Source organism: Erinaceus europaeus, chromosome 6, assembly GCF_950295315.1.
Source record: "Erinaceus europaeus chromosome 6, mEriEur2.1, whole genome shotgun sequence".
In the NCBI taxonomy this organism is placed as follows: domain Eukaryota; kingdom Metazoa; phylum Chordata; class Mammalia; order Eulipotyphla; family Erinaceidae; genus Erinaceus; species Erinaceus europaeus.
This window is the reverse complement of record NC_080167.1, coordinates 48,749,134-48,768,882: the sequence shown is the minus strand read 5'-3', so window position 1 is coordinate 48,768,882 and position 19,749 is coordinate 48,749,134. Positions and strand designations below refer to the sequence as shown.

The window sequence follows — 19,749 nt, the reverse complement described above, 5'->3', positions numbered from 1 at the left end:
TAGGGAGTCCTCAGGAATTTTGTTTCACAAATATTTATCCTTCTTTCCCAGAGTGGTTAAGACTACATTTTATTTTATTTTATTTTATTTTATTTTATTTTATTTTTTGTGGAGCAATGGTGGCAATTTCATTGCCTTCCTCCTTTGACCCTTTTCATTCAAATAGAGGTTGAGAGGTTGAGAGGTCAGTGGTCAAAAGTTTGAGAAGTTCAGAGGTTGAGAGAGAGAGAAAATGGGAATGGGAATGGGAATGGGAATGGGAATGGGAGTGGGAGTGGGAATGGGAGTGGGAGTGGGAGTGGGAGTGGGAATGGGAATGGGAATGGGAATGAGATTGAGAATGAGAATGAGAATGAGAATGAAAATGAAATTGAGAAGAGACAGAGCAGTGCCATGACACATTCCACGTGGTGTCTGAGCTCAAACTTGGGACTGAGTATGGCAAGGCCAGAACTTAGTTAGCTATTTCTTCAGCCCATAACTATTTCCTTTTCTCTTTTCTTTTCTTGTTCTCTTTTTTCTTTTCTTCCCTTCAGTCAACTTTTTAGAGGCTCAGTTTTGCTCATCACTGGAGCCACTCAGGAAGAGGATCATCAGGACTATTTTCTTAAATGTGAACTGTCACTTGACATTTTCCTAGGTCTAGTCTCTCATTTATTTAAATAAAATGGTGATTTTAATGAATTTATAGTATTTTGGATAGTGCTACACTGTGGTTTTGTTAAACATTCCCTACCATTTGACGCCTAGACCATTTAACTAATATAAATAACACCAGAATGGACATAGAAGGATTATACCCACAAGTATTTCCATAGAAGTAAGCTGAGAATACAATTACTACCTAATATCTTTCAAAAAAAATTGAGAGGACAGAATTCTATAGTGGCCAAAGGATGTTAATTTTGAAGTTTAGGATAATTCTCTGGAGTGTTTATCAGTTTCTTCTAAATAGATACAGGTGGCTCAATTTAGGGTGACTTTGCTGTTAGCCTATCTGTAATGCTAATCAGGAATAAATTATTGAATGTTCCATGTTAAGTCTAAGTTTCACACTAAGGAGAAAAATCACACTTCTGCCAGTTGTTTGAGAAGCAGTTTATGTGCTATATATAAGTAAAGCGTGAAAGGAGATGTCATCACTTTATTTTTATACCTGACTCTACTAAAGGTATTTATAAATATATAATTAGCAAAATATGTAGTATATATTAGTAGTATGTTGATATATATAATAACATATATGTATACACCAATCTACCTCATATACATATATATACATATATTCATATGCGTGTATGTGTATGAGTATGCAGAGACACACACACACAGAATGTTATGTCCTGCCAACTTTCATATATTGAAGTCTAAGCATCCAGTGTTGTATTTTTGGCAACGGTGTCTTTGAGAGATGATTATAGTTGGTTCATAAGTACTGAAATCTTATATGGAAAAATACCGGATATCTCACTCACTCTCTCTCACCCATTGAGGATTCAATCAAAACACAGACTTCTATAGCCCAATCAGAAATCTCTTTATATAACCCAAACAAACACTGATCTCAGACTTCTAGTCCTCTGGTGAATACTATTATTGTAGCAGTAAGAATTCAGACAGAACTTAGGTACTGAAAAGTAGGAGCCTGTTGTAATAAGCATATGAATATATGAAAGTAGCTCTGGAATTTAGTACTAGGTAGAGGCTGAAATAGTTTTGAGGTACGGACTAGAAATATTAAGAATGTTTCTGATGAGCTTTCAGATGCAAATGAGGGACATATTCAATCAATTATAACAGGAATCAATTACAACTGGAAAAAGGAGGAAAGGTGAACCCTGTTACATAGTAGGAAAGAACTTGACTGAATCATGCCCTAGTATTTAATGGAAAGTAGACACTATGAGTTATGAAGTTGGATATTTAGTCCAGATGGCTCCTAATGAAGTCTTGAAGTTTGGGTGACATAGAAAATTGCAAGATAACAGAGATGAACTGAAGAAATAACTGTTCAGCACAAAAGGAAACAAAACTTATAGATTTTACATTAATCACAGACTTGGAATGTGGACCAAGAAATATAGCCCCACCATATGCTGCCCACTTAAACAACAGTAGGCTCAAATGAAAGAATGGGAAACTATCATATATGTCAATGGATCTCAAAAAACAAAAACAAGCAAAACAAACAAACAAAAAGCAGGGATAGTCTTATTTTTATCTGATGCAATGAATTTCAAAATAATGAAAACAATAAAAGATAATACATAATGATCAGGGGATCAGTTAACAAAAGAGGAACTCACAATAACCAATATCTATGCTCCAAATGAAGGGCAGCACAAAATGCAAAACAACTATCAAAACACCAGAAGATGTACATTGATAGAAATACACTTCCCCACTCTCTCAAGAATATAGATAAGCCAGACATAAAATCAGTAAGAAAACAAAAAGATTTAATTAAAGAGATGGACAGACTAAACATATTAGATATCTTCAGAGCTCTTCATCGCAAAAAAGTAGAATATATAAATTCTTCTCAGACCCACATGGGTCATTCTTACACACAGATCACATGATAAGTCACAAAGACATCAATAAATTCAGAAGCATCAAAATCATTCCAAGTATCTTTTCAGACCACAGTGGATTTGAACTAACCTTTAACAGAAACCATGTTAAAGAAAAGTTCAAAATATGAAAACTCAAAAATATACTACTCAATAATTATTGGGTGAAAAAGGAAATAAAAGAAGAAATTAAAATGTTCTTGTAACAAAGGAAAGTAAAGATACATGCTATCAGAATATTTGGGATACAGGTAAAGCATTACTAAGAGAGAAATTCATAGTCATATAGGCACATCAAGAAACAAGAAAACATTCAAACATGCATCCTGGCTTCTCACCCAAAAGAGTTAGAAAAAGAAGAACAGAAGAAACCCAAAGCAAGCAGAATGAGTAAAACAGCAAAAAACAGAGCAGAAATTAACAGCACTGAAAACAAAAGAACCATACAAAAGATCAATGAAGCTAAGAGCTGTTTTTTTGAAAGAGTAAACAATTGAGAAACCACTGGCCAGACTCACTAAAAGACAAAGGGAGAAAACCCAAAGTTATATCATGAATGAAAGAGAAGAGAGATCACCACAGACACCACAGAAATCCAAAGAATCTACTCTCTTCCCTGATGCAACTTTCTAGCCCCTTTCCAGTCATGACATCATCTCTCCAGATAATAACTTGGGTCCACATGCATATTAGAGGTCAAGCTCTGGCAAAAACTAGTAAAGTCATGGGCCCTTTGGAATATAACTAAAATAGGCTTACTAGCTATTTCCACAGAAGGAGCCATTAGGCCAGCCAGGTCTCATTTCTAGCTATTTCCAAAACGGAGACCCCAAATCTTCATCTACACTAGTCCAGACTTTAGGTTCATGATTAGTCAACAATTTGTTTGGCTTTATATATTAACTCTTTTTTCAGCCACCAGGTTCCAGATGCTAACATGATGCCAACCGGACCTCTCTGGGAAGAAGACCCCACCTATGTGTCCTGGAGCCCCACTTCCCCGTAGGTCTACCCCACTAGGGAAAGAGAGAGACAGGCTGGGAGTATGGATCCACCTGTTAATGCCCATTTTTAGCTGAGAAGCAATTACAGAAGCCAGACCTTCCATCTCCTTCAAGAATAAACCAAGAGAAAATGCTAAACATGAATAGAACAATTACTGACAAAACAGTTGAAACAGTAAAAAAAAAAAAAAAAAAAAACCAGAAACCTCTACAATAAGAGTCCAGGCCCATGGAAGCAACCCAGGTGTCCAACAACAGATAAATGGCTGAAAATTTTGTGGCTGGCATATATCTATCTATCTATCGATCAATCAATCGATTGATATAGACACAGATATATCTTAGCTATTAAAACATGTTGATTTCACTTTCTTTGCCTCATATTAAATGAAGCTTGAAGGAATCATGTTAAGTGAGATAAGCCAGAACAAGAAGGATGAGTACAACATGATCTCATTCAAAAGTAAAGAAATAAGAGCAGAAGGGGAAACACAAGGAAGAACTTAGACTGGGTTTGGTGTATTGCACCAAAGCAAAGGACTCAGGTGTAGGGGCAGAGCCTACATACAGGTCCTGATGCACGATGATGGAGGAGGACTTAGGCAGGGAGTGGGGATCAGAATGTTTTGCAGAAAACTGAGAAATTGTATTCATGCACCAAAAACTATATTTACTGTTTACTGTAAACCATTAATTCGTCCAATAAAAAAAAGAGTCCTAGCCCAATGGTATTACAAATGAATTCTACAAAACCTTTTAAAAAGAGATACTAACATTACTCCTCTAGCTCTTCCAAAATATCAAAGACACAGGAATCCTGCTTAACATCTTTTATAAAGCCAATGCCACACTAATACCAAAAGCAGACAGAGACACACAAAAAGAGAGAAAACTATAAACCTTTATCCCTGATGAACATAAGTTATTTACCAAAACCCTGGCCAATCACTTATAGCAGTATATTAAGAAGATCATGTACCATAATCAAATAGGTTTTATCCCAGGAGTGCAAGGCTGGTTCAATATAGGTAAATCAATAAATGTGATCCACCACATCAACAAATGTGAAATTAAAACTCACAAGATCATTTCAATAGATGCAGAGAAAGCCTTTGACAAGATCCAACATCATACTCTATCTTCCACCTAAGGAAGATGGCTTCTGAAATTGAGGCAGCTTGGAACGTTTCTACTCATGACCACAGAATGTGAGCTCAGATCTACAGCGATGCAGAGGTCACATAGGCTCCTAATCTGAATATGGGCCCCATATCAAATCAAATCAATGGGGTTTACAGTCAAGAAGATTTATACACCTTTCCCATATTAGGGAGTTACTCTCTTCCCTGATCCAGCTTTCTGGTCCTTTTTCCAGCCATGACATCATCCCTCCAGACAATAACTTGGATCCATCTGCATATCAAAAAAAATAGCAAGAGTCATGGGTCCTTTGGAATATAACTAAAATAGGCCTATCTACAAAATGGAGAACCCCCAAACCTTCATCTGCACTCTTCCAGCCTTTAGGTTCATGATTAGTCAACAATTTGTTTGGCTTTATATGTTAACTCTTTTTTCAGCCACCAGGTTCCAGGTGCTAACATGATGCCAACCAGACCTCCCTGGGAAGACAGCACCATCAATGTGTCCTGGAGCCCTGCTTCCCCAGAGCCCTGCCCCACTAGGGAAAGAGAGAGACAGGCTGGGAGTATGGATCCACCTGTCAATGCCCATGTTCAGCTGAGAAGCAATTACAGAAGTCAGACCTTCCATCTTCTGTACCCTATAATGACCCTAGGTCTATGCTCCCAGAGGGTTAAACAATATGAAAGCTATCAGGGGAAGGGATGGAATATGGAGTCTGGTGGTGGGAACTGTGTGGAGTTGTATCCCTCTTATCCTATGGTTTTTGTCAGTGTTTGCTTTTTATAAATGAAAAATTTTAAAAAATTTAAAAATTGTGGTATATACACAGTGTAATATTATCCAGCTGTCAAAATGACATCTTGCATGGAAGTTGAAGATATAAGCAAGATAAGCCAAAAGGAGAAGGGCAAATACTGAATGACCTAATGTAAGAGGGACTTCTAAGAGGATTTAACGTATGGGGAAAGGGAATGAAGGAGCAAAGTGAAATACTGAGGACTGAATACTTATGTCACTTCCCTACACACACACACTCTCTCTCTCTCTCTCTCTCTCTCTCTCCCTCTCTCTCTCTCTCATATTAAAGATCTAACTCCCAATGTGATAGTTTTGGAAGATGGGAGTCTTCGGTAGGCAAATAGAGTTTAAAGAGGTGCTATCAGTAGCATTTAGTGACTGGATTAATGTCATCATAAGGAGAACATTCTTGCGCTCATATCTGTGTTATTATAAGTAGTGCTGCTTTCTGGGAGAGGAGAGTGGCAAGGAAGTTTTAGGGAGTACATGACTCCAGAGATATGGGGGGGGGGGCAAAGATTCATGGGGAAGACAAGAGGAGCAGATCTGGCAGGTGTATTATGCTTTGATTTTCCTAGACACTCTGCCTAAAGATGATGGTATTTCACTACCATGTCCAGAGGAAAAATCATTTTCAAAAGATCAGGGAGGTGGGGGAAGATAGCATAAGGGTTATGCAAAGAGACTCTGCCTGAAGCTCCAAAGTCCCAGGTTCCATCCCTGCACTGCCATAAACCAGAGCTGAGCAGCACTCTGGTAAAACAAGCAAAGATGAGGATCTGACACCCCGCCCTGTATTTTGAAAACATGAATTTATAAAAAATTAACACCACTGTATTTTTATAATATTACATACCAATATACACACATACACCCCACTGTGTAACACTTTATACTGTGAATAAAAGTTAGTTAAAACAAATATTTTAAAAATAGTGCTTCTATGAACATACGTTTGCATAGATATCTTTTGTCACCAGGGTTATTGCTTGAGCTCAGTACCTACACAAATACACTATGCCTGGGAGCTACTTTCCTTTCTCTTTATTTTTCCTTTCTTCCTTCACCTTCCCTCCACCCCTTCTCTTCCCTTTTCCTCCTTCTCCTTCTTTTCATAGAGACAGAGAGAAATGGGGAGGAGGTAGAGACAGGGAGAGAGAAGAGAGACACCCACAGCACTCCTCTACTGTGTGAAGCTTATGCCTGATGGTAGGAGCTAGAGGTTTGAAGCCAGGTCCCAGAGCTTGGTATTATGTGCAGTCTACTGAATTCATCACTACCAGGCACTATTTTTTGCTTTCTTCGAGTAGATCCCTAGAAAAGGGATTTCCAAGTCATAGGGTAAGTTCATGTCTTATAAGTACAGCGTGCTACTGATTACACCACTAGATCTACTAGGTTCATTTCTAATACTATGAGATAGCTTCCACAAGGTTTGAACCAATTTACATTCCCACCTGTGTGGAGAAATATTCCCGTTTCCTCCAAATCCTCACCACCATTTGTTGTCTCTGTCTTTCCTGATGTATGATACTGTCACAAGTATAAACTGGTACCTCACTGTTGTCCTTATTTGCATTTCTCTGGTAATCAGTTACTTTGAACATTTCTTCATTTGTCTGTTTGGCACCTGGCTATCTTCTTTGATGATTTTCTTCATGTACTCTTCCCATTTTTTAATGTGTTTGGCAAACCTATGAATTTTGATCCATACATTTGACATTACAATGGGAAGGTCCTCTCTTTCAGACTTCTTAAAAAAGAAACAGGGGAGTCGGGCTGTAGCGCAGTGGGTTAAGCACAGGTGGCGCAAAGCACAAGGACCGGCATAAGGATACCGGTTCGAACCCTGGCTCCCCACGGTGTGTATCTTTCTCTCCTCCTCTCTGTCTTCCCCTCCTCTCTCCATTTCTCTCTGTCCTATCCAACAACGACAACAACAACAATAACTACAACAATAAAAAAAAAAAAAAACACCTGGGAGTTGGGAGGTAGCATAGCGGGTTAAACACACGTGGCACAAAGCACAAGGACCAGCATAAGGATCCCGGTTCAAGCCCCCAGCTCCCCACCTGCAGGGGAGTCGCTTCACAAGCGGAGTCTGCAGGTGTCTATTTTTCTCTCACCCTCTCTGTCTTCCCCTCCTCTGTCCATATCTCTGTCCTAACCAACAACAATGATGCAATGACAACAACAATAAACAGTAAGGGCAGCAAAAGGGAATAAATAAATAAAATAAATATTAAAAAACCTTTAGAAATAGGATTAGTCTCTCTCTTGGTTCCAATCCCAAACTTTGTTAACTCCAATATATCTAAGTTTCAACAAAATTATAATTTGATCTGCATGTTATAGTCACATTATTAAACCTTGCCTTCAAGATGGGGCCTTTGGTGATAACTTTACATTTCCTTTGTGCTCTTTGCCTGTTAGTATTACAAGAAGTTTCAGATTTTTGGTAATTCACTTTTTATCCTTATCCAATGAGAATATTTGTTAACGGATTTTTGGCTTACATGGAAGATTTTCACACCTGTGTCCAGCCTCTCTCTGCTATTCTCAGAAAAAGAATTTAAATTAAAATGAATGGGATGAATAGGTCTGTAAATATGACATCTCTAATCACTTTACTCTAAAAATTTCACATTATGCTTAGAATAGAAGAAAAAATAAGAAAACACTATTTCACCAGGACAATGCCCTATGATAAAACTGCAGGTACAGAAGAAAGATAGCCTTCAATGGGGTAGCAGGTTACATAAAAAAATCTGTAATCCAGGTCTCTGTGTTCTTCTGCATCTATAAAGTAATTGTTAAACAATGCTGAATGAGACACCTAGTTTAATACGAGGCGTGTGTGTGTGTGTGTGTGTGTGTGTGTGTGTGTGTGTGTGCGTGTGTGTGTATGATTTTAGAATGGGAATAAAAATACCACTCCTTAAGGTCATTAGGAAAATTAATATACTTTATATAAAAATCCTGTTCCATAATTGATTTGAATAGCAATGTGTATGTTGTGGTCATTATTTCCATTACTGCTGCTTTTAGCATCATCTTTATCATTACTTTATTTTCTCCCTGTAGCCCTTGAGAAATATGACTTCTTTTGTCTACTGCCCTCATGTTCTAAGAGGTAGTACTAGTGTAGACCATATAGAAGTGGAATACTCTTAGTTCTTTCATGCTCTAACTATGATATCATGGGAAAGCTCTGTAACTTCTCTCTGTGTCATTTTATTCATCTGTGAGAAAAATGGAACAATCTCTGCTTTATGCCACTGTGAGGATTAAATATAATAATGTATGTATGCAAATGTACACAAAGCATAAAGAATAGTGTCTTCAAAGTAAAGGCTTACAATAACTAGTTGCTATTAATAATAATTCATATAGTTAATTTTAAGAGAAGTCCAAAAGAAAAAAAAGCTAGGATTTCTGGCAAAACCTATTTAAGATAGTTGAAATTTCTTTCATGCCCACTGACATCACAGGATTCTCTATCTTATACCCAAACCCAAAATTATTTTCTTTGTTTGCTTTTCAAGGGAGAGATGTTACAGGGAGGAAATCAAGCAAATGATGCAACTAGAAAAGGCTGTTAAAATGCACACCCCTAAAAAAATTTTAAAAAGAACTACTAAATAACCCATTGTCCCCAAAGAAAAGAAAAGCAAACAGATAAGATCACAACATACACCATGAAAAAAAAAATCTCCAAGTGAAAAGGTAGTTATATAAAGAGCTAGTGAACAATGTAAGTACTATAAATACATACATAATTTCATCATCTGTTGTTTCACTGTTAGATGTACTCTTTCAGATTGTTCTCATGCATCTGTTCAAGACAAAGCCACTGAGCCTCTTAAATTACTCAGAGCTCTTAAAAACACTCACTCTGGGTTGCAATTTTTAAAGCATTTAAATTTATTTAAATGTGTTTAAAGACATTTTTATGCCTGTGGATTTGGAGGGGAATAACAGATTTCCCATATCCAAACCACTCTTAATCAGGACTTTCCTGAATGGTAATGAAACCAGAAAATGTGTGTGTGTGTCGGGGGTAAAATTCCAAGCTCGTGTACTATATATTTAAAAGTATTATTAAAGATAACAATGTTTCAGTAAGATGGAATGAAAAATTTGAGAGCTTATTTACTTGTAACATCATTTTATTTCTAAAGACTGTATTCATGCATGATGTTTTATGATTTTATATCTAAGACTAGATCATATAAGAATTAGCTGAGCCATTGTCTCTTAGATCCTGAGATTGTGAAAACTACACCATTATCATTCAAGAATATTCTATTGTGAAAGAACATAAATGTAGCAAATCTGTTCTAGAGTTTTCTTCATATCACTCTACCTTAAATTTTGCATGATACTTTTCATTTTTAACAAAGCAACTCTATTATATTATATGTAAATCATGTGAAACTACTTTAAAATGTTTACAAGGGAAAACTGGCTCTAACTCTTTGCCAGAAATCTAGCTGATAGTACAAAACTTCTTAGCGGTGGTGTATTACTTGTCTGTTTTACTAAGCAATCTTTGTGTAAAAGTGACATGTATGAACATCACGTTATAAAGAATAATCTCTTCAGTAGATTAGTTCATCAGGAGACTCTTTTGATTCTAATTGGCCAGCATGAAGAAGTAGGCTTTACAGACATTAAAAAAAAATTCAGGAAGAAAGAGGGTATAGTGGCTTTTCACCAAGGAACAAAAACAAGCCAGGGTGTATGTGGAAAGTTACTTGAAGCTGAAAACTAGTCTCTCACCCCCTGTGAAAAATGAATGGGGTTATGACTCCAGAGAAATTTGGAAATGACAAAGGTGAAAGTCAACTTCTTTCTAGAGCATGTACTGTTTATAATTTACTGAAACCTTGACTTGGCCTGATTTAGAAAGAACCTAATGTAAGAAGACAAAGGGTACAGTCAGAACGTTCAGTTTTAGGGGACTCTTATAAGGAAGTCACAGATTGTAAGACTATAAGGAAGGCAAAGATTGCCTCTCTTAAGCTTTATTCTTTCTGATTATGTTATTCTGATTTTTTTCCCTTTTAAAATAAAAACTTATCTGGATTATTACAACCAGCATATAAGAAACTGAATTCTATGTTTTTAGGGGTTTTGTCCAATATTCACATTTAGTCAAACAATTTACAGGTCCTTGTGCTTCATACTATGTGTGCTTAACCTGGTGTGACACTGCCTGGTCCCCTTTAGCCTTTTCATCTCAACCTGAGTATAAAGAGATGAGCCAGAAGTCAACAAAGGGATAGGAAAGGGAGCTGGGAAAGTAAAGAGGGGGTCGGGCAATGGCAAAAGGAGTCTATTAGAAGTCATTTCTGTATGTCAGCTTTAATGGGTACTTTGGCATTCTCCAATTCTTGAAGTCTGAAGAATACAGGTGGTGACATCCATTTATGTTTTTCTGACAAAATTTGTGTCTAAGTCAAAACGACATGAACAAAAAATGAAATGGGATAGAGGAGTGGGCTGGAGACAGCTCACCTGGAAAAGGGCAGACTACCATGTTGGAAGACCTGAGTTCCAGTGCCTGCTATCTCTTGGGTGCACCACATACAGGAGGTGCCCTGGTGTCTCTCCTCTCTGTTTCTCTCCTTCCCCCTCTGTGTCTTTATCTTTGATTGGAGAAGAAAGAATAAAAGGAGTCTGCCTGGAGTAGTGGAAATCATCAAGCACAAAGTACCAGACCTGCCATTAAAATAAATAAATACATACATAAATCAAAATTTTAAGATGAACAGAATTTCTTAGTATATCATGATACTCATTATCATCAATTGCAGCTGAACAAAGTAACTTAAGGATCAATAATACAAGGCATTATATAATTTCTGTTAGTACATAAATGTATTATCTTTTTCCTGATATGCAAGAAACTATAAAAAATTTCAAAGAAAGATCAATTGTATTAGAAGGGAAATGTTGTGGGAAATACAACATCTATAGGAAGCACCTCCGATATACAGATGCATGAAAACTATGCTTGTCTAGACTATGTCTATGTATGCCACACAATCTCAGATCAGGTGGATCTTGACCCAATATGACATTTATGATCTTAATTCCAGATTTGAAATACTAGTGTGTAGCATTTCTCCCTATACAGCAGATCTTATCATTTCACTTTGAAATGACACATGGTTTCTATCACTTTTAGATAGAAATCCAAATACTTAACATAACTTGTAAAACACTAGGTATTCTTGCTACAATTTTTTTAGATTTCTAATTGTAATTTCTCTCCTTGTTATTCCATCCTCTATCTCAACACAAGGTATTCCCATATATCACCCATCTTTGAAAAATCCTGACAACTTTTTAAATTTCATTTAAATAATACTCCTTGGCCAAGGTTTTGTCTTCTCTCCTTAGTTTTAAATAGGCACCACTGCAGACTTCCACCAATTCTTCCCTGCCCCCATTGGTAGCACTGAAGCAGAGAGGGCAGATTCTGGAGTGTAATAGGCACTAAAGAAATCACATAGACAGTGGCTAACTTAAAGTGAGGATTGGAGATGGAACACATTCTGTAGGAAATACTAGATTTTGGAATGTTACCTTATTGAAATACAGTTGAGCTACAATATACTTCAGATTTTAAAATATAAAAATGTAACGAGTTGGGGGAATGGGTGGTAGCACAGCAGGTTAAGTGCACATGGTGCAAAGCACAAGGACCAGCATAAGGATCCTGGTTCAAGCCCCCAACTCCCCACCTCCAGGGGGGTCACTTCACAAGTGGTGAAGCAGGTCTGCAGGTGTCTATCTTTCTCTCCCCCTGTACTTTCCCCTCCTCTCTCCATTTCTCTCTGTCCTATCCTGCAACAACAACATCAGTAACAATGATAATAATAACCACAACAACAGTAAGAACAACAAGGACAACAAAAAGGAAAATAAAAAATATTTTTAAAAATGTAATGAGTTGTAATACATTTATAAATCAATAACTACCAAATAAATGATTGTGTCCCTTCAAAATGTACCCCACTGTGTTTGGCAAGAAGAGCCTCAAGAGGAACTAGGTATATAAGAAGCTATAAGCAAACACAGAATGTGACTGCAGCAGTTCGGCTACCTACCCTGAAAGCAAACTGTAACATGTGCCACTGACAGGTCATGGCTTACTGCACACATCTCACCAGATGGTCCACAGAGTTGAGGATACTTTAGACTAGCCTCAATTGCTCCCAGCAGCACCCTACCCCCTACTTCTGGGACAACTTAAGTCACCTGACATCTTTCCACCCTGGAGCTATGCTTGTAGTCAAATTGGGCTTCTGCAACTGCATTTTTTTCACATGTACACTGCACAAATCTTAAGGTTTCCAATTCATGAATCTTAACAAAATGTGCAAATCAGGTAACCCTAGACCAAAGTCAAGAGACAGAACATTTTCATCACATGATGTTTCTTCATATTCTTTCCAATCATGCCCACATTTCCAGTCAGCAGCTACTGTGAAGATTTCTTTCATTAGACATTAGATTTATCTGTTCTTTTAATTTATTTTCATATTAATCAGATAGTGATTTATGAGACTACAAGTTAATAGGAGTGTACATCAACACCATCCCCACCACCAAAGGACTGTTTAGTTCCTGTTTATCTGTTTTTCAAACTTTTTATAAGAGGAAGGATGCAACTGGCACTCCTTCAATCAGCATAAACTTTTGGAGATCTGTCCATATCACTCAATGTATCAATATATTGTCACATTTCTGTTATGGAGTAATGTTTCATTTTATGACTATAATACAGTTTTAGTGCTTGATATTGATATGTTATTACTGTTTTAGTTTATTTTACATAACAGTGGTGTGAATATTCACACAGAATCTTTTGTGTAAGTTTTAATTACTTTGGGTACTTAAACCTGGGTGTGAGGTTGCTTGGTAATATAATAGATGTCCCTGGGAAACTTTATTAAAAACATTCAAACAATATTTCTCAGAGTTTATGCCATTTTACACTATGCCAGCAATGCAGGAGAGTCACTGTATCTCTACATCCTTGGCAACACTTGATGCTGTTAGTATTTCTCAATTTTAGCCATACTTATAGTTATGTGGTAGAATTGCACTATTTTATTTTGCATTTTCCCATTAAAATTGACTATCTTTGGAAGTAATTGTTGTGATATGCATGTTTAAATACTTTCCCATTCAATTTTTCATGCTTCATTAGAACTTTGATTTTGTATAAGCAAACACAAGTTCTCTGTATTATGAATACTCCCAAATGTGACAGACGTTTTTTCTTAACTGGGTGCCCACACTACAAATTGAAAAGGTAATCATTTTCTGTTTTATGCATATACCAACATTTATTTAAGTATATGAATTATTTCCAATGTTTGTTATTTTAACAGTTTGTATACAAATGATTTGCACACAAAATATTGTACGTATTTCCTTATGATGTATAAGATATCAAATTTCTCAATCAGAAACCATGTACGTAGAGTATTATGCATGTACATATATAAGGTATGGTATATGCAATTATGTATATACATGCATATGAATGCAAGTAATTTTCTTTCTTACTTTATATCTTGTAATAATAACTCAAACAAGATCTTTGCAGATCTGAAATTAAATTTTACTTTTGACTGAGTATCATTTTAGATTTTAAAAGCTGGGTCTTTATATAATATATGGAAACAAATTAACTTCCAGTTTCCAGCTCTTCATTCAAGGGGTTTAAAATTCACTCCTGTGCCCTACAACAAGTAACAAACTAAGGGGGGGAGGGGAGGAAGGGAGAATGAGAGAAAGAAACCATTACTTTAAAGGATAAAGACTCTTAGTTTATAAGAAAGGCAGGACACAGCAAATCACAAACCCCTAGACTAGAGGCTCAGAGAGGCAATTGTTGCCACCATGTCTTACCTGAGCAGACTGACATACCAGGAATACTTGAGATGGAAATGAATTAGCAGAAATTCCTTGTGTCCAAGTCAGAGTAAAAAATTCCAGGGTGCAGTTTTATAGTTGTGGTCGGCAACATGGTGAGTGATCACTTAAGAATCTGGAACAAATTCCCAAGTAAATATGGGAGAAAAGTCTTCTCAATCTTCGGGAAGGTAAGGGGAAAAGGACATTTTGAACAGGACAGAATCCTTGCTTCTGGACACGAGCTGCCTTTAGGAGAAACTAATTAACAGCCCAGCTTGCTTGGAGTCATCAGAATATAATGGGCACCTGGGGGAAGGGACGTTCCAGTCAGTTCTAGACACCAGGTGCACATGATGTGAAGTTAAGACTGAGAAACAGTTGAGAAGTTCACAGTCCAGGGCAAAGGCTTACCAGACTGGGGCCTGGTCTCAGAACCACAGAATGTTTGTCAGTCTGCATTATTCCTCCCACACATCATCACCAAAGTGCAACAACTCCTTTTACTCAGCACATCCCAGGTACTTATCAAGAACAAATTATCAGTACAACAAAAGGTGAAGAAAAAAAGAAAGAAAGAAAAGACAAGGAAGAGAAATGAAAGAAAAGAGAAGAAAGGAAGGGAAGGGAAGGGAAGGGAAGGGAAGGGAAGGGAAGGGAAGGGAAGGGAAGGGAAGGGAAGGGAAGGGAAGGGAAGGGAAGGGAAGGGAAAGGAAAGGAAGAGAAGGGAAGAGAAATGCAAACAGTCTCATGCCTAAGGCTCCCAGGTACCAGGCTTAATTCCCCCATACCACCATAAGTCAGAGCTGAACAGTGCTCTGGAAATATATATATATATATATAGCAGCAACAACAAAACCACAACTCAGATAGACAGTCATCAGAACTAGATGCAGATTTGGTAGGGAGATGGAAATGAGCAGTCTGGGGATTTATAACAACCCCAGTGAACATGCTAAGGACAACAGTGGACAAATAGCATAAAAGAACAGGAGCACAGTAAAAGCGGTAGAAATTCTGAGAACCATAAAGAAATCTGTATTTAGAAAATATGGTGACAAAAGTAAAGAATGCCATTGATGAAGGATCGCTGTGACAAAAGATACAGCAAACGAATCCACAGCCTAGGGAGATACAACTTAATAGTTAAATGGCTTCTTGCAAAAGTCCCTTTAATGCCTGAGGCTCTGAGGTTTCAGATTCAATCCCCAGCACTACCATAAGACTTGAACTCTGAACTCTCTTTTCTTCCTCTCCTTCTCTCTCAAATAAAGAAATAAAATATTTATTAAAAAACAAAGAAATCAAGAACTAGTTCTTTGAAATGATTATTAAAAGTGGTAAGCTTCTTACAGTGCACAGGGACCCAGGTTTGAGCCCCTGGTCCCCACCTGCAGAGGGAAAGCTTCACAAGTGGTGAAGTGCTGCAGGTGTCTGTCTCTCTCCCTATCACCCCCTTCCCTCTCAATTTCTGACTGTCTCTATCCAACAGATAAAGATTTAAAAAAAAAAGGGGTAAGCTTCTAAACCAGGCTATTTAGGACAGGAGCGATAGATGAAATGGACCACTTTCATGAAAAAATGCAACCTGTCACCACTCACACAAGAAAAACAGATGATTTGATAATATGGGTCTGGATACATTTAAAAATATTTTAATTTATTATTTTGGATAGAGAAAGAGAGAAATAGAGAGGTAAGGAGGAGGAGATAGAGAAAGAGAAATATCTGCAACACTGTTTCACCACTCTTGAATCTTTCTCCCTTCAAGTGGGGACAAGAGTTTGAACCCAGGTGCACTGTGGTGTGTGCCCTCAACCAGGTATGCCACCACCCAATTCCTAAGTAATTGGGTTTTTTTAACTTTAGAGCTTTATTGAGTAATGGTTTACAGTATAGTCTTTTAAAGTTTTTTTCACCACTCCCATTTCCAAAGGTCTGTGTCCTCACCGCACTCCCACAGATAACCACTATAGTTCTCCCACAGTCTTAGATATAGGATGAATCTTTTTTTCATATCCATATGTTCAATTCTCTATATTCCACATGAGTGAAACCATTCTTTAGTTGTCCTTCACTTCCTTACATCACTATGTATAATATTCTACAATTCCATCCACTTTATCCCAAAGGACACATATCATTTTTTTATTGCTGAATAATAATACTCTGTTAAGTATATGTCCCCAGTCATCTGTTAAAGGGCATTTTGTTCTCCATAATGGCTACACCAATTTGCATTCCCATCAACAGTGTAGTAGAGTTCCTTTCTCACCACATCCTTTCTAACACTTATCTTCTCTTGTTTTATTGATGGAGCCCATTCTCACAGGTGTGAAGTAGAATCACAGTGTGGTTTTAATTTGCATTTCTCTGATGATGAGTGAACTGGAGCATTTCTGCTCATGTCTATGTGCCATGTATACCTCTTCTTTAGAGAACCACCTATTCACATCTTCTGCCCACTTTAAAAAATTATTAGTGAGTTAATATTTAATGATTTAAAAAATTACATGTTAACAGGGGTATATTCCATACCATTCCCACCACCAGAGTTCTGAACCCCAAATCCCTCCATTGCAAGCATTAGGAGTTCTCCCAACGTTGCAGACCTGAGTTAAGTGTCATCTCTACAACTGTCTGTCTACATTTGTACATAATTGTTCCCTTCTACTTCCAGGTTCAGTCCTCTTTCCCCTCCAGGCCACACATAACCCTATTACTACATCCAAATTACTACATGTCTCCTTTTTTCTTCCTTTGTTGTTTTGTTTCCCTTGCCCATGGTGTGGAGTCTCCAAATAAGTCTTTAAAGTCCTGAAATGTCTCACCAATGTATTCTTCTATGTATTTTATAGTTTCAAGTCTAATATCCAGATTTTTGATCCATTTTGAGTTAATTTTGATGCATGGTATAAGGTGGCAGTTTAGTTTCGTTTTTCTCCATGTGGTTGTCCTATTCACCCCACACCATTTGTTAGACTTTCTTTTCCCCACTGGGCGGTTTTGGATCCTTTATTGTATATAATGTGCCTGTACAAGTGTGGATTTAGTTCTGGGTTCTCTGTCTTATTTCATTGGTACAGATGCCCATTTTTGTTCCACTACCACACTGTTTTAACGGCTATTGCTTTATAATATCAACTGAAGTCAGGAATTGTGATGCCTCCATTTTTCTTCTTTTTCATCAGGAGAGCTTTTGCTATTTGTGTTTTTTTTAAAGTTTCACACAAAATTTTGAATACGTTGTGCAATTTCCTTGAAATATGTTATTGGGATTTTAGTGGGGATTTCATTAAATCTATAGAATGCTTTTGGAAGGACTGCCAATTTAATGATATTTATTCTTTCAACCCATGAACAGGGGATGTTCTTCCATTTCTTTTTGTCATTCCCTATTTCTTTTAACAATGTTTTATAGTTTTCATTGAAAAGGTTCTTCACCACCTTTTTTAGATTTATTCCTAGATAGTTTATTTATCTTTTGAGATTAAATTGTGGGTATGATTGCTTCAACTGAGTTCCCTTCCATCTGACACAGCTTTTCTCACTATGAATCCTCTGCTCCTAGAGGCTATTTTCTTTTCTATAAAAATATTCCACATATTTATGAGTATGGATTTTGTAACTTGCTACTTGACTAAATTTATTGTTGATTTCCAGCAATTTTAACAGTTTTTTAAAAAATATTTAATTTATTCCCTTTTGTTACCCTTGTTGTTTTATTGTTGCTATTATTGTTGTTGTTCTTGATGTTGTCGTTGTTGGATAGGACAGATAGAAATGGAGAGAGGAGGGGAAGAAAGAGGGGGGAGAGAAAGAGAGACACCTGCAGACCTGCTTCACCGCTTGTGAAGCGACTACCCTGCAGGTGGGGAGCCAGGGGCTCGAACTGGGGTCCTTACACTGGTCCTTGCACTTTGCGCCACCTGCACTTAACCCGCTGTGCTACCACTGGACTTCTTTAGCAGAGTTTGTGTGGTCCTGTAGGTCATCTGAAAATAATAATCATTTAACTTCATTCTTTCTAACATGAATTCCATTAAGCTCTATCTTGCCTGATTGCAATGGTGAGAACTTCTAGAACTATGTTAGACATGGGTTTATCACATATTAGCCTTCATTAAGTTGAGGAATTTTCCTTCTACTCCTAATATCTTGAGGGACTTTATCACAAATGGGTGTTGAACATTATCAAATGCTTTTTCTGCATAAGGTAATAAGATCGAGTTTTATCTTTCTTTTTGTTGATATGGTATATTACATTGTTAGACTTGCAGATGTTGAACCATCCATTTTTTAGGGATGAATCCCACTTGGTCATTAAGGGTTATTCTCTTAATATATTGTTGTATTCACTTAGCCACAATTTTGTTGAGGATCTTTGCAACAATGTTATATCCCTATAACCAGGGATATAGGTTTACAGTGTTATTTTTTGGTGGGGTCCTTTCCGGTTTGGGGATCAAAGTGATGTTAGCCTCATAGAATGTGCCTGGGAGTATTCCCTCTTGTAATTTCTGGAAGAATTTGAGGAGTATGGGTTTTATTTCTTCTTTGAATGTTTTATAAAATTCATTAGAATAGCCATCTGGACCTGGGCTTTTGTTCTTGGATAGGCTTTTGAATACTATTTCAATTTATACATTTGTGATTGACCTGTTACGTTTATTTACTTATTCTTGTGTCAGGGTTGGCTTGGTATGACTCTAAGAATGTGTCCATTTCTTCTAAGGTGTTGAATTTATTTCCAAATAGATACAGTAACTGTATCTTCATCACCAACTCTCCCACAGAGAAAGCACCAGGATTAGATGGATTCACTTTTGAATTCTTCCAAATATGTAAAGAAGAAATAGTAACAATTCTACTGGGAATTAGACATATCATTAGGAAAACTAAATTCATTTGAAAATTTAATTTCATAAAGTAAATGAAACTCATAGTAAGTATAGGAGGTGGTTTATGAATGACTGTTTTGTTTTTCCTTTTTAAAATTTTTTAAATATTTATTTTCCCTTTAGTTTCCCTTGTTGTTTTTTCCTGTTGTATTTATTATTGTTGTTGTTATCGATGTCATCATTATTGGATTGGACAGAGAGAAATGGAGAAAGATGGGGAAGACAGAGAGGTGGAGAGAAAGATAGACAGCTGCAGACCTGCTTCACCACTTCTGAAGTGACCCTTTTGCAGGTGGGGAGCCGGTGGCTCAAACCGGGATCCTTATGATGGACCTTGTGCTTCGCACCACCTTCGCTTAACCTACTGCGCTACAGCCCGACTCCTTGTTTTGT

At 37.1% G+C, this 19,749-nt stretch overlaps 1 non-coding gene across 1 annotated transcript; it reads right to left on the bottom strand.

The window, feature by feature from the left end:
- Positions 1-531: 531 nt before the first annotated feature.
- Positions 532-599, bottom strand: LOC132539198 (small nucleolar RNA SNORD125). Its single transcript, XR_009550492.1, has one exon. It is a non-coding gene; the product is annotated as a small nucleolar RNA SNORD125 (small nucleolar RNA).
- Between the last annotated feature and the right edge of the window lie 19,150 nt (positions 600-19,749).